The sequence below is a fragment of the Bos taurus genome, chromosome 4 (genome assembly GCF_002263795.3).
Source record: "Bos taurus isolate L1 Dominette 01449 registration number 42190680 breed Hereford chromosome 4, ARS-UCD2.0, whole genome shotgun sequence".
In the NCBI taxonomy this organism is placed as follows: Eukaryota; Metazoa; Chordata; class Mammalia; order Artiodactyla; family Bovidae; genus Bos; species Bos taurus.
The window spans coordinates 30,000,495-30,016,972 of record NC_037331.1 but is presented as its reverse complement, the minus strand read 5'-3'; the positions used below and the strand labels follow the sequence as shown (position 1 = coordinate 30,016,972).

Genomic DNA, 16,478 nt, shown 5'->3' with positions numbered 1-16,478 from the left:
GCCAAAGCCTTTGACTGTATGGATCACAATAAACCGTGGAAAATTATTCAAGAGATGGGAATACCAGACCATCTGACCTGCCTCCTGAGAAATCCGTATGCAGGTCAAGAAGCAACAGTTAGAACAGGACATGGAACAACAGACTGGTTCCAAATTGGGAAAGGAGTACATCAAGGCTATATATTGTCATCCTGCTTATTTAACTTATCTGAAGAGTATATCATATGAAATGCTGGGCTGGACAAAGCACAATCTGGAATCAAGACTGTCAGGAGACATACAGATGGCTAACAAACACATGAAAAGATGCTCAACATCACTCATTATCAGAGAAATGCAAATCAAAACCACTATGAGGTACCATCTCACGCTGGTCAGAATGGCTGCTATCCAAAAGTCTACAAGCAATAAATGCTGGAGAGGGTGTGGAGAAAAGTGAACCCTCTTAAACTGTTGGTGGGAATGCAAACTAGTACAGCCACTATGGAGAACAGTGTGGAGATTCCAGCAATCCCACTGCTGGGCATACACGCTGAGGAAACCAGAATCGAAAGAGACACGTGTACCCCAATGTTCATTGCAGCACTGTTTATAATAGCCAGGACATGGAAGCAACCTAGATGTCCATCAGCAGATGAATGGATAAGAAAGCTGTGGTACATATACACAATGGAGTATTACTCAGTCATTAAAAAGAATACATTTGAATCAGTTCTAATGAGGTGGATGAAACTGGAGCCTATTAAACAGAGTGAAGTAAGCCAGAAAGAAAAACACCAATACAGTATACTAACGCATATATATGGAATTTAGAAAGATGGTAACAATAACCCTGTGTACGAGACAGCAAAAGAGACACTGATGTATAGAACAGTCTTTTGGACTCTGTGGGAGAAGGCGAGGGGGGATGATTTTGAGAGAATAGCATTGAAACATATATATTATCATACGTGAAACAGATTACCAGTCCAGGTTTGATGCATGAGACAGGGTGCTCAGGGCTGGTACGCTGGGATGACCCAGATGGATGGGATAGGGAGGGAGGCGGGAGAGGGGTTCAGGATGGGGAACACATGTACACCCATGGCTGATTCATGTCAATGTATGGCAAAACCACTACAATATTGTAAAGTAATTAGCCTCCAATTAAAATAAATTAATTAAAAAAAAAAAAGCAAGAATGAAAAAAAAAAAAGACACAGATGACAGCACCCTTATGGCATAAAGCAAAGAAGAACTACAGAGCCTCTTGATGAAAGTGAAAGAGGAGAGTGAAAAAGTTGGCTTTAAAACTCAACATTCAGAAAACTAAGATCATGGCATCTGGTACCATCACTTCATGGCAAATAGATGGGGAAACAATGGCAACAGTGACAGACTTTATTTTTTTGGACTCCAAAATCACTGCAGATTGTGACAGTAGCCATGAAATTAAAAGATGCTTGCTCCTTGGAAGAAAAGCTATGACAAACCTAGACAGCATATTAAAAAGCAGAGACACTACTTTGTCAACAATGGTCCATCTAGTCAAAGGTATGGTCTTTTCAGTAGTGATGTATGGATGTGAGAGTTGGACTATAAAGAAAGCTGAGTGTCAAAGAATTGATGCTTTTGAACTGTGGTGTCAGAGAAGACTCTTGAGAGTCCCTGGACTGCAAGGAGATCCAACCAATCCATCCTAAAGGAAATCAGTCCTGAATGTTTATTGGAAGGACTGATGTTGAAGCTGAAACTCCAATACTTTGGCCACCTAATGCAAAGAACTGACTCACTGGAAAAGACCCTGATGCTGGGAAAGATCGAAGGCAGGAGGAGAAGGGGATGACAGAGGATGAGATGGTTGGATGGCATCACCATTGTGATCGACATGAGTTTGAGCAAGCTCTGGGAGTTGGTGATGGACAGGGAAGCCTGGCGTGCTGCAGTCCACGGGTTGCAAAGAGTTGGACACGACTGAGCAACTGAACTGAAGTGAGATTTCAAAATAAGTTTGTGGGCACAAGGATGGTCAAATTGCATTCTTGTAAAAACGCAGTACTGTTTAGGAGCTGTGATTTTAAAATTTATTATTTTAGCTCCTAGGTAACCTCCACCTCTGAAGACAATTTATTTACAGCCTATTAGTGGAATGATTAGGTCTTGGCTGTTTGGATGGTGGTGGCAGGGGACACAGGATTGACAGTGAGCTTTAGAGGTATGTGTCACAAGCAAAATCAAGTTCATATAAGGGGTGAGAACAAAGATTCACATTTCAGAGCATCAGATTTTGCTGACATATTTGTAGAAAATTCAGGTGTCTTCTCTATATAGCTTTTATTGTTGCCTCTGTATTACCTCTTCATGATAGGTTATCAAAATCTACAAAATAATTGGGAATTTCAAGGATAAAAATAAATGGTGCAGAGAAGTCCTAATTAAGTGTCTAGGCTCTGGACTACCTGTCATGTTCATATCCCGCATGCACTCATCATCTAGCAGCCATTTGACCACGGATGAGCGAGTTCCTCTGAACCTCAGTGTTTGCAGCTGTGAAAAGGGGATAAGACCAGCAATACCTGACAGCACTGGAATGAGGATTAACTGACCCTGTGCACACACAGCTTTTAGCACGGTGCCTGTAACATCACATCCATTTAATAAATGATCATCACCATTTTGAGATGTGACAAAAGTAATCTTCGGGAAGGTAGCACTTGCTGAAGAGGTACTTTTTTCATGTGAACCAAGTAAAACCAACTTGATTAAGGGTTTGACTACCAGATTTCCACATTTTCCCTTGCTTGGCTTTCCTTTCATTTTCCATCCATTCACCATTACAACTTCATAATTCTGAATACAACCCAGTTCAGGAAAATTCTGCTAGAAGAGAGGAGAGTGGGAAGATGATGGGTGTTGGGGCGCTCCCCATGAAAATGAACAGAATGAACAAATAAAAAGAAACCAGTCATCTACCACTCAGTGTAGGCAGCTTAGTACAGGAACTGGTATAAGCTATCTGTTGAAACACATTGTTACACAATGTGAGATATATCAATTAGCATGATTTTCTTGGCTACCATTAATATGGAGTACCAAGGGGTGAAGACAGGTATGTTTGTGCAATGCATGACCCTCCGTGCATGCATACATATATATTTATGCTCACAAAAATGCAAATTACCTTTTGACATTAATCCTCTTACATTTACAATAAATTCTGTCCTCAACTCTGCATGACATTGCTGGCAAAAGACACAGTTGCTGGATAAGCATTTGATGCACTGACAGCAGCCCCTGGACTCAAACACTGATTTGCTGGTGTTCTGCCATCTTCTATAAAGTAAAGATCATGTCCTCCGCATCAATGATAGAGAAATCTTCAAAAAAGGGGTTGGTTAAAAATGAGCATTTTAGTAAAAAATATTTGCTATTCCTCTGTCACTGCCTGAGATAGGAAGATGTGGAGTCAATTTAGTGAGCTTCAATTGCAGCTGACTTTGGAAGGAATAATATACTCATGTCTCTATGGATGCATATCGAATAGGGAGTTCTTTCCAGAGCTGTGATTTTGTAGATTGCAACCTGATCAGACTTCCAAACATAGAGTCTCCCCTTAAAACAGGGAGTGGTAAAGCGCTAGATCATGCAAGACCAGTGATTCAAGGGCTTCCCAATTCATTTCTAAAACATATATGGGAAGTTCTCCATTTTATTTACTTTCTTGTCACGCTTGACATCAGGAAGATGTCTATAAAGGGGCTAAGCATTATAGATAAGCAAGATCAGGAACTGCCTTTACGAGACCTCAGAGGTCTAAGAAAGGGCTCTCGCCCCTTACAGCCCATACACAAACCCTATGATGTCTAAAATGCCACATAAAACCTGCATGCTAAAGTCATTTTCTTTGAAGCTGCAAGTTTGGTAGGGAGGCATTAAAAGTAGCTGAGGTGGTGAGTATCTGAGGAAGGGACAGTGCAGTCAAAGGTCTTCCTCTGTGCTGTCATGCTGTTTTGTGCAGCACCAGCTTCAGAGGTGGTAACAGTGAGTGACCTTCAGGGACTGAGACTATAATGAACTGCTGAGTGGATGCAATTAAAATGAGCACAAAATTGAAAAGCAGCAATGTGACAAAGTAAACTGGCTCTATTTTGGGGAGACCTTTTGAAAAATACCCCACATGTAACCTGAGATGCCAACACTACCACATAATGATTTTACTTTCTCAGAGGAAGCGTACACAAAAAACAGTGAGGATCTCAAGCAGGGCATCCCAGGGTATCTCTTCTATACAATGAGTTGTCTGTTGGTGAGAAAAAAGAATGTGTAAAACCATTAAACATTCTAGTAAAAGCCCATCTTCTTCTTGAAATCTCACATTTTGCCTTTTACATTTCTATAAAATAATAAGCAGACACTCATCCATTGATGTTCTAAGTGAGACATGAAAACATAGTGTTTGGCCATTAACATGGTCTTTATTCCTGTCTTAAGTTAGACAAAAAGAGATGGGAAAATTTTCCTCTCCTTTGTAATGTTTATCCAGCACTGACAGCAAAAGCTTGGCTGTAAGTCCTGAGCAAAATTCTTTGGGATTCAGCAGCATGGTTATGTGTCCTATGAGAAGCTTTGATGCCCATGAATGTTCAGATAGCTGAAGACAACCACTTCCAGACAGAGGGCAGGAGGTTTCAGGAACACTTGGCTTTGCAACTGGTAAGGAATGAAGAGAGAATAAAATCCCTGAACTAGTTTCTTCTTGGCCTCATGTGTCTTATTAGAAAGCAAGGATAATCTAGAAACCCTGCATGCTAGGTGAGTCTAGAAAGGAGCCATCTTGGCAGCTTTGGTCAGGGTACTAGGGAATAGTTGGCAGGTAAAAAAAGGCAAAACCACAATGGTAACCATGATGGTGTGATCACTCACCTAGAGCCAGACAACCTAGAATGCAAAGTCAAGTGGGCCTTAGGAAGTATCACTACAAACAAAGCTAGTGGAGGTAATGGGATTCCAGGTAAGCTATTTGAAATCCTAAAAGATGATGCTGTGAAAGTGCCACACTCAATATGCCAGCAAATTTGGAAAACTCAGCAGTGGCCACGGGACTGTAAAAGGTCAATTTTCATCCCAATCCCAAAGACAGGCAATGCCAAAGAATGTTCAAACTATTGCACAATTGTACTCATCTCACATACTAGCAAAGGCAGGCTCAAAATTCTCCAAGTAACAGTACGTGAACCTTGACTTTCCAGAAATTCAAGCTGGATTTAGAAAAGGGAGAGGAACCAGAGATCAAATTGCCAACACCCATTGGATCATGGCACCCCACTCCAGTACTCTTGCCTGGAAAATCCCATGGACGGAGGAGCCTGGTAGGCTGCAGTCCATGGGGTTGCAAAGAGTCGGACATGACTGAGCGACTTCACTTTCACTTTTCACTTTCATACACTGGAGAAGAAAATGGCAACCCACTCCAGTGTTCTTTCCTGGAGAATCCCAGGGATGGGGGAGCCCGGTGGGCTGCCTTCTCTGGGGTCGCAAAGAGTCGGACACGACTGAAGCGACTTAGCAGCAGCAGCATTGGATCATTGAAAAAGCAAGAGAATTCTAGAAAAACATCTACTTCTGATTGACTATACTAAAACCTTTCATTATGTAGATCATAACAAACTGTGGGAAATTCTTAGAGATGGGAATACCAGACCTGCCTCCTGAGAAATCTGTACACAGGTCAAGAAGCAAGAGATAGAACTGGACGTGGAACAATGGGCTGGTTCCAAATTGGGAAAGGACTACGTCAAGGCTATATATCGCCACCCTGCTCATTCAACTTCTATGCAGAGTACATCATGCAAAATGCCAGGCTGGATGAAGCACAAGCTGGAATCAAGACTGATGGGAGAAACATCAATAACCTCAGATCTGCAATGATAGCAACCTTATGGCAGAAACAAAAGAGGAATGAAAGAGACTCGATGAAAGGGAAAGAGTAGAGTAAAAAAGCTGGCTTAAAACTCAACATTCAAAAAATGAAGATTATGGCATCTGGCCCCATCACTTCATTCCAAATAGATGGAAAACAATGGAAATAGTGAGAGATTTTCCTTTTCTTGGGTTCCCAAATCACTGCAGATGGTGACTGCAGCCATGAAATTAAAAGATGCAGTTCTATTTCCAGTTTTTTTAAGGAATCTCCACACTGTTCTCCACAGTGGCTGTACTAGTTTGCATTCCCACCAACGGTGTAAGAGGGTTCCCTTTTCTCCACACCCTCTCCAGCATTTATTGCTTGTAGACTTTTGGATCGCAGCCATTCTGACTGGCGTGAAATGGTACCTCATAGTGGTTTTGATTTGCATTTCTCTGATAATGAGTGATGTTGAACATTTTTTCATGTGTTTGTTAGCCATCTGTATGTCTTCTTTGGAGAAATGTCTATTTAGTTCTTTGGCCCATTTTTTGATTGGGTCATTTATTTTTCTGGAGTTGAGCTGGAGGAGTTGCTTGTATGTTTTTGAGATTAGTTGTTTGTCAGTTGCTTCATTTGCTATTATTTTCTCCCATTCTGAAGGCTGTATTTTCACCTTGCTTATAGTTTCCTTTGATATGCAGAAGCTTTTAAGTTTAATTAGGTCCCATTTGTTTATTTTTGGTTTTATTTCCAATATTCTGGGAGGTGGGTCATAGAGGATCCTGCTGTGATGTATGTCAGAGAGTGTTTTGCCTATGTTCTCCTCTAGGAGTTTTATAGTTTCTGGTCTTACGTTTAGATCTTTAATCCATTTTGAGTTTATTTTTGTGTATGGTGTTAGAAAGTGCCTTAAGATCCAGCAATCCCACTGCTGTGCTTACACACTGAGGAAACCAGAATTGAAAGAGACACATGTACCCCAATGTTCATCACAGCACTGTTTATAATAGCCAGGACACAGAAGCAATCTAGATGTCCATCAGCAGATGAATGGATAAGAAAGCTGTGGTACATATACACAATGGAGTATTATTCAGCCATTAAAAATAATACATTTGAATCAGTTCTAATGAGGTGGATGAAACTGGAGCCTATTATACAGAGTGAAGTAAGCCAGAAAGAAAAACACCAATACAGTATACTAACACATATATATGGAATTTAGAAAGACGGTAACAATAACCCTGTATACGAGACAGTAAAAGAGACACTGATATATAGAACAGTCTTTTGGACTCTGTGGGAGAGGGAGAGGGTGGGATGATTTGGGAGAATGGCATTGAAATATGTATAATATCATATATGAAATGAGTCGCCAGTATACTGGATGCTTGGGGCTGGTGCACTGGGACGACCCAGAGGGATGGTATGGGGAGGGAGGAGGGAGGAGGGTTCAGGATGGGGAACACATGTATACCTGTGGCAGATTCGTTTTGATATATGGCAAAACCAATACAATATTGTAAAGTTAAATAAAATAAAATTTAAAAAAAATAAAAAAATAGGACATGAAAAAAAAAATAAATAAAAGACGCTTGCTCCTTGGAAGAAAAGCAATAACAAACTGAGACAGCATATTAAATAGCAGAGACATTACTTTGCCAACAAAAATCCATATAGTCAAAGCTATGGTTTTACCAGTAGTCATTTATGGATGTGACAGTTGGGCAATAAAGAAGGCTGACTGCCGAAGAATTGATGCTTTTGAACTACGGTGTTGGATAAGACTTTTGAGAGTCTTTTGGACTGCAAGGAGATCAAAACCAGTCAATCCTAAAGGAAATCAGTCCTGAAAATTCATTGGGAGGACTGATGCTGAAGCTGAAGCTCTAATACTTTGGCCACCTGATGAAAACAGCTGACTCATTAGAAAAGACCCCAATGCTGGGAAAGATTGAAGGCGGGAAGAGAAGGGGACAACAGAGGACGAGATGGTTGAATGGTATCACCAACTCAATGGACATGAGTTTGAGCAGGCTCTGCGAGATGGTGAAGGACAAGGAAGCCTGGCATGCTGCAGTTCTTGGGGTCAGAAAGAGGTGGACACAACTGAGCGACTGAAAAACAACAACAAAAATGCATAACTCAGGGATGTGGAAATTCACCTTTTTATCATGAACATTCCTCAAATGTAAGTCCATTGAATAATACAAATGTAAGACACTATGTACATGTTAAGAAGAAATGGTAGAAATGTCATGCTGGGTACTGGACTCATGAATAAGAATAGCTAGTAGTATACCTCAAAAAGAAGCAAATTGCTCATCATGATTAAGCATCAATTTGTGAATGGTCACTGAACTCTGCTGCTTTCAAAGTTCTTTCAATCTGTCTAGCTGAGTGTACAGTTTTTTTTTTTTTTTAAATACAGTTTTATGTCTCGTGTATTTACAGGAGAAGGTTCTAATGTTTGTATCTCCATTCATCTTCATATTTCTTCAATTTAATCATTTAGAGCTTAACTATACCTTGTGCCGGAGAAGGCAATGGCAACCCACTCCAGTACTCTTGCCTGGAAAATCCCACAGATGGAGGAGCCTGGTGAGTTGCAGTCCATGGGGTCACTAAGAGTCGGATACGACTGAGCGACTTCACTTTCACTTTTTCACTTTCATGCATTGGAGAAGGAAATGGCAACCCACTCCAGTGTTCTTGCCTGGAGAATCCCAGGGGCAGGACAGCCTGGTGGGCTCATGTCTATGGGGTCACACAGAGTCGGACACGACTGAAGCGACTAAGCAGCAGCAGCATACCTTGTGCCAGGCACTGTCCAACTGCAGGGGCTTCTGTGATAAAATAAATTCAGTTTCATCTCTGTCCTCATAGAACATTCCAGAAGATGCGATAGGCATTAATAAAATCATCATACTAATGTAAAATTCCATCTTTAGTGATAGGAAGGAAAGGTTAATTATGTTGTGAGAACAGAAGCTGGGTTGGTAGACATGGTCTGTGGGGTAAGGAAAGTGTACTGTAAAAAAACAAAGACACAGATGACACCTAAATTATGAACTGGATGATTTAGGTAAAGAGGTCGGGGGAAGAGAATTCCAGGCAGAAGGAATAGTATTTTCAAATGCCTTGTGGCAGGAAAAATCGGGGCATATCCAAGGGATTAAAGAGGCCTGAGCTGCAGAGAGTAAGGGAACATGGCAGGAATGAGGTTGGTGAGGCAGGTCTGGATCTCATAGGGCATTGTAGGCCACTTTAAAGATATTGTTTGTCCTTAGATTATTGGGAGGCCTAGAAATATCAGGTTTTTAAAAATTGGTAGTGCTGTAAAACAGGATATTCTTGTTTATTTTTAATGTTGAAGACTTTCATACAATGCAGTGTTTCTAGAAAACAGGGTATTTCTGAGGGCTGTCACATGTGACTCCTTGGGTTGCATATTGCATTTTCACATCTTTCTTAACTATTGTGACTGAATAGACTTCAGGGAAGCCTTGGTTAGACATTCTCTGATCAGCAAACATGACACATTTCTCTAAATGGAGAATCAAAAGACACACTTCAAAGTGAAAGTTGTGGGAAAGGAATCTAAATTGGTTAAGTGTCAGATACATCCATGATGTCTCCTTTATATCTCATTGTTGAAAAAGCTAACACTCCTCTATTAGTTGTCTTTGTGGGTATGAGGGGTGTGTGTGTGTAAATTTTCCAAGGCAAGGAGATTGGAATTCATTACCTTATATCCCCTAGCACACAGTAAAGTCAGAAATACTTGACCTACAAAAATGCAAACTTCATGCCATGCACCAGGTAAAGTCTCTATTAATTTCTATTTTATTATATAAGCAATTCATATTCACTGTAGAAGCAGTAGGAAAGCTCTACAACCAAAAAGAAAAAAAACTGAAAACTCCCAATTCTATTAATATTACCATTTGGTATTTATACAGTGATATATATATAGATCTTTAATCCAGATATATATATATATATTTTATATATATATATTTCTCTGTGTGTGTACAGACTTGTGCCTTTAAAATTTCTAAAGATGAGGATGAAAGTATATTATGAAGAAAAGTAAGCTAACATCTTTAGATATCAAAAAGAAGTCAACCAGAGGTACTTCCATGGTGGTTCAGTGGTTGAGACTTCGCTTTCCAATGCAGGGTGTGTGGGTTAAACTTCTGGTTGGGGAGCTAGGATCTCACATACCTTGAGGCCAAAAAACCAAAAAAATAAAAATACAGAGGCAAAACTGTAACAAATTCAATAAAAGGGCTTCCGGTTCAAGATGGTAGAGCAGAAGGATGTGTGCTCTTCTCCTCTTGTGAGAACACCATAACTGCAACTAGCTGTTGACCAACCATTGACAGGAGGATGTTGGAACCCACCAAAAAAAGATACCCCACATCCAAAAACAAAGAAAAAGCTGCAGTGAGACAATAGAAGGGGTGCAGTCATGACAAAAATCAAATACCATACCTGCCGGGTGGGTGATCCACAATCTAGAGAACAATAATACCAAAGAAATTCTCCCATTGTTGTGAAGGTTCTGAACTCCACATCAGGCTTGCCAGCCTGGGGATCTGAAAAAGGGACTGGGAATCCCCAGGGAATCTGACCTTGAAGGCTAGCAGGATTTGATTACAGGACTTCCACAGGACTGAGGGAAACAGACTCTAGTCATGGAGGCACACAAACAAAATCTTGCATGCACCAAGACCCAGAGGAAAGGAGCAGCGACCCACAGGAGACTGAACCAAAACTATGCACTAGTGTTGGGAGGGTCTCCTGTGGAGGTGTGGGTTGGCAGGGGTTCACCACAGGGACTGGGGCACTGGCAGCAGCAGTCTGAGAAGGTCTCCCTTGGTAACCCTCCCTTAGTAACCCTCTTGGAGGTCATCATTAACCCTACCATAGAGCCCACAGACCCCAGGGCTGGCTCGCCTCAGTACAAACAACTACCAAGGAGGGAGCACAACCCCACTCATCATTAGATAACTGGATTAAAGCTTTACTAAGCAAGACCCTGCCCACCAGAGCAAGACACAGCTTTTCCCACTCTCAGTCTCTCCCATTAGGAAGCTTACACAAGCTTCTTAGCCTCCTCCAACAGAGGGTAGACAGAAGAAGCAAGAAGAACCACAGTCCCACAGTGGCTAAAACAAAAACCGCATTAAAGAAAGTTAATCAGCATGAAAATGCAGAAAGTTATGTCCCAGATGAAAGGACAAGAAAAAGTTCCAGAAAAACAACTAAATGAAGTGGAGATAGGCAACCTTCCAGAAAATTAATTCAGAATAATTATAGTAAAGATGATGCATGATCTTGGGTAAACAATGAAGAAGATGCAAGAAATGTTTATGAAAGACCTACAAGAACTAAAGAACAAACAAATAGAGATGAATAATACACTAGAAGGAATCCATAGCAGAATAACTGAGGCAGAACAATGGATAAATGACCTGGAGGACAAAATGGTGGAAATCACTGCTGCAGAACAGAATATAGAAAAAAGAATGAAAACAGTCATATGAAGTCATATGAAGAAAAAAGAATGAAAAAGTCATATGAAGACAGTCTAAGAGACCTCTGGGACAACATTAAAAGGACCAACATTCACATTATAGGGGTCCCAGAAGGAGGAGAGAGAAAGAAACTACCTGAGAAAATATTTGAAAAGATAATAGCCAAAAACTTCCCTAACATGAGAAAGGCAACAGTCAACCAAGTCCTGGAAGCACAGAGAGTTCCAGGCAGGATAAACCCAAGAAGGAACACACCAAGACACATAGCAATCAAACTGACAAAAATTAAAGACAAAGATATGGCACCATATATTTAAAGCGATGAAAGGGAAGAACCTTCAACCAAATCTATGCAGAAAGATTCTATTTCAGATTTGATGGAGAAATTATAAAGCTTTCCAGACAAGCGAAAGTTAAAAGAATTCAGCACCACCAAACCAGCTTTACAACAAATGCTAAAGGAACTTCTCTAGGCAAGAAACACAAGAAAAGGCAAAGTCTTACAGAAAATAAACCCAAAACAATTAAGAAAACGGTAATAGGATCAAATGCACCAACCAAAAGACACAGAAGGACTGGATAGATGAAAACATATGCATGTATGCACTTCTGCTTACCACATCATTCTGCTTGACCACCCAAATTGTATGTAATTATATCCTATTGTTGGGCTTCCCTGGTGGCTCAGCTTGTAAAGAACCTGCCTGCAATGCAGGAGACCTGGGTTCGATCCCTGGGTTGGGAAGATCTCCTGGAGAAAGGAACCAGAAGATTTCCTGGAGAATGGAATTCTCCAGGATTCCCTTCCTGGAGCAGGGAATACTGGAGGGTACCCACTCCAGTATTCTGGCCTAGAGAATTCCATGGACTACATGTAGTCTATGGGGTTGCAAAGAGTCGGCCACGACTGAGCAACTGTCACTTTCACTTGTCATTTTATATTGTTAGATTAATCATGTTTCCATAATGGCTTGCAACTGTAATTATCTTTTACTTTTTGTCTGGCTATTGATTGTGAAACTGGTAAACATTTTTTACTATTGTGATTATGTAATTATCACTCACTTAATACCACTGTAGCATGATTGGTCAAGCAAAAAATAATAGAATGTTATATCACCAAAATTACCATTTAATAGAAAAACCTGTTCAGTTCAGTTCAGTCGCTCAGTCGTGTCCAACTCTTTGTGACCCCATGGACTGCAGCACGCCAGACTTCCCTATCACCAACTCCCAGAGCCTACTGAAACTCATGTCCATCGTGTTGGTGATGCCATCCAACCATCTCATCCTCTGTCGTCCCCTTCTCCTCCTGCCCTAAATCTTTCCCAGCATCAGAGTCTTTTCCAATGAGTTGGTTCTTTGCATCAGGTGGTCAAAGTATTGGAGTTTCAGCTTCAGCATCAGTCCTTTCAATGAATATTCAGGATGGATTTCCTTTAAGATTAACTTGTTTTGATCTCTTTGCAGTCCAAGGGGCTCTGAAGAGTCTTCTCCAACACCAAAGTTCAAAGCACCAATTTTTTGGCGCTCAGCTTTCCTTATAGTCCAACTCTCACATCCATACATGACTACTGGAAAAACCATAGCTTTGACTGGCAGACTTTGTTGGTAAAGTGACGTCTCTGCTTTTTAATATGCTGTCTAGGTTGGTCATAGCTTTTCTTCCAAGGAGAAAGTGTCTTTTAATTCCATGCCTGCAGTCACCATCTGCAGTGATTTTGGAGGCCCACAAAATAAAGTCTGTCACTGTTACCATTGTTTCCCCATCTATTTGCCATGAAGTGATGGAACCAGATGTCATGATTTTAATTTTCTGAATGTTGAGTTGTAAGCCAACTTTTTCACTCTCCTCTTTCACTTTATCAAGAGGCTCTTTAGTTCTTCTTCACTTTCTGCCATAAAGGTGCTGTCATCTGCGTATTCGGGGTTATTGATATTTCTCCAGGAAATCTTGATACCAGCTTCTGCTTCATCCAGTCCAGCATTTCACATGATGTACTCTGCATATAAGTTAAATAAGCAGGGTGACAATATACAGCCTTGATGTACTCCTTTCCCGATTTGTAACCAGTCTGTTGTTCCATGTTTAGTTCTAACTGTTGCTTCTTGACCTACATACAGATTTCTCAAGAGGCAAGTCAGGTGGTCTGGTATTCTCATCTCTTTAAGAATTTTCAACCTTTTAAAATCCAGATGCATATCAATATTATCTTGAAATTTTTGGAAAAATACAAATGCCCAGGTCTTGCTGTTTTCTCTCCAGAGCTCCAGATATGTCTGTAATGAGCAGCCATGTTTAATAACAACTGGACTATATGAGGATCTTTTATTTTTATCTAGTTTGTTTTACTTTCTCTATTTCATATTCAGTGCTCCCATTTCATTTAGTCTGTTTTCCAATTCCTCCATTTCTTTTTTTTATGCTCTTTCTCAAGCTTTTATCAACTGTAGGAGAAAAGCTTTTAATACATATATGTAAATAATATGTATAATATATGTATTTTAGAAAATGTGAATTTTTTGCCTAAAACATTTATGACATTTTGATTCTACTTGTTTGACTTAGTATGAAAAGAATGCTAGATTTCTAATTTTTTAAAAAAGATATGCAACAAGCAACAAAGATTTACTGTATAGCACAGGGAATTATAGTCAATATCTTGAAATAACTTATAATGGAAAATAATTTCAAAAATAATATATGTGTATAACTGAATCACTGTTCTGTGCATCTAAAACATCGTAAGTCAACTATATTTCAATAAAATATATACATTAAGAAAAAACCAAATTCAATGAAAGACTTTTGAAAAAATGGTCCACATTAAAAAAAAAGAAGTCACCAGATACCCACCCCACAGTTTTCCACCTATGTTTCTAGTGGTGTAAGTCCCGGCTTATGTTGACTTTTTTTACACCAGAAAACAAGCTTAAGTATGGTTTTACAGATTTTATATGTACTGCAGGTATTTATATCCTGGGGCTTCCATAACAGATTATCAATGCACTGCTGCTAAGTCGCTTCAGTCGTGTCCGACTCTGTGCGACCCCATAGACGGCAGCCCACCAGGCTCTCCCGTCCCTGGGATTCTCCAGGCAAGAATACTAGAGTGGGTTGCCATAGGTGGCTTTAAAAAAATTATTCTTTTACAAATTATGAGGCCAGAAGTGCAACAATCAAAGTGTCAACAAAATTGGTTCCTTCTGGAAACTCTGAGGGGAGAATCTGGTCCATGCCTTAGTCCTAACTTCTGGTGGTGGCCAGCACTCCTTGGTGTTCTTTAGCTTATAGTTGCATCGTTCCTGTCTCTGGCTCAGTTGCCACATGGCCTTCTTCCCTGTGTGCGTCCTCAGGTCTCTGAATCCAAACCTCTCTCTCCTTTCTCTTATAAATTAAGACACTAGTTGATGAACAACAAATGCTGGAGCAGGTATGGAGAAAAGGGAACTTTCCTACACTGTTGGTGGAAACATAAGTTGGTGAAGCCAGTGTGAAGAACAGTATGGAGGTTCCTCAAAAAGCTAACAAAAGAGTTGCCATATGATCCAGCAATCCCACTCCTGGGCATTTATCCAGACAAAAATCCTAATTCAAAAAGATATATGCACCCCGATGTTCACAGCAGCACTACTCACAATAGCCAAGACATGCATGCTAAGTCACTTCAGTCATGTCTGACTCTTTGCAACCCTATGGACTGTAGGTTGCCAGGCCCCACTGTTCATGGGATTTTCAAGGCAAGAATAAGTAGGTTGCCATTTCCTTCTCCAGGGGATCTTCCTGACCCAGGGATTGAACCCACATCTCCTACATCTGCATTGGCAGGTGGGTTCTTTACTACTAGCAACACCTGGGAAGCCAAAGACATGGAAACAACCTAAATGTCCATTGACAGATGAATGGATAAAGAAGATGTAGATATATACAATGGAATATTACTCAGCCATAAAAAGAATGAAATAATGCTATCTGCAGCAACATGAATGGACCTAGAGACAATGATACTAAGTGGGGCAAGAGAGAGAAAGGCAAATACCATATGATACCACTTATATGTGGAATCTAACTATTACACAAATGAACTTATCTACAAAACAGAAACACTCACAGACATAGAGGTCAGACTTAATAGCTGCCATGGGAAGGAGGGTGTGTGTTGGGGGGGATAAAGGAGGACTTTGGGGTTAGCAGACACAAGCTAATATATAGAAGGTCCTACTATACAGCACAGGCAACTAACTATTATTCAATATCCTTTGATAAATCACAATGGAAAATATAAAAAAAGCATATATAACTGAATCACTTTACTATATAGCAAGAACTTAAGTAAATCAACTATACTTCAATTTTTAAAAATTCCTAAAAAAAAAAAGACATCAGTTGTTGGATTTAAGGCCCATCTCAATCCACTATGATTTCATCCTAGGACACATTGTTAAAAGGCCCTATTTAATAAGTAAGGTCAGATTCAGAAATATCTGGAATTAGGACTTAAATGTATCTTTTTTGGGGGGCACAATCCAATGACAATGCATATTATGAAACTCAGCATATAATAATTCATCTAATTAATAACTAGCAGCATTATGTGAAAGCTAAAATTGCAAAGCAGTTTTCTTTTCATTAATGATACAAGGATCCTACTTGAAATTCTCTGCTTTGTACCAAAAATACTAAATTCTCAGAACAAAACAAAACAAATACTTTCCTTTAGCACATTTTGGAAAGAACCTATGATAGCATCAAACTAAATTTGTAAAATAGAAGAGGAGAGAGCAGATTCCTGAGTCCTAAGAATATTGTCCCTACATATTAATTTGAGGAAGTATTCATACATTAATTTAAAGATGAAAAATTCAAAAGTATCCCATAGTGAGGGAGATTTAATCCTTCATATAAGAAATACATAAAAATAAATCAAAACAAATGAGTCACTCTACTATTTTAATAGAACTGAAAATTTAAAAAGTGTTAGTTGCTCAGTCCTGTCCAACTCTTTGCAACCCCATGGACTGTAGCCCATTAGGCTCCCCGGTCAATG

The 16,478-nt window shown here is 39.9% G+C and overlaps 1 long non-coding RNA gene across 2 annotated transcripts in view; it reads right to left on the bottom strand.

The window, feature by feature from the left end:
* LOC104971984 (uncharacterized) overlaps positions 1–16,478 on the bottom strand; it is a 232,521-nt gene that overhangs the window by 197,093 nt on the left and 18,950 nt on the right. The window lies entirely within an intron of this gene.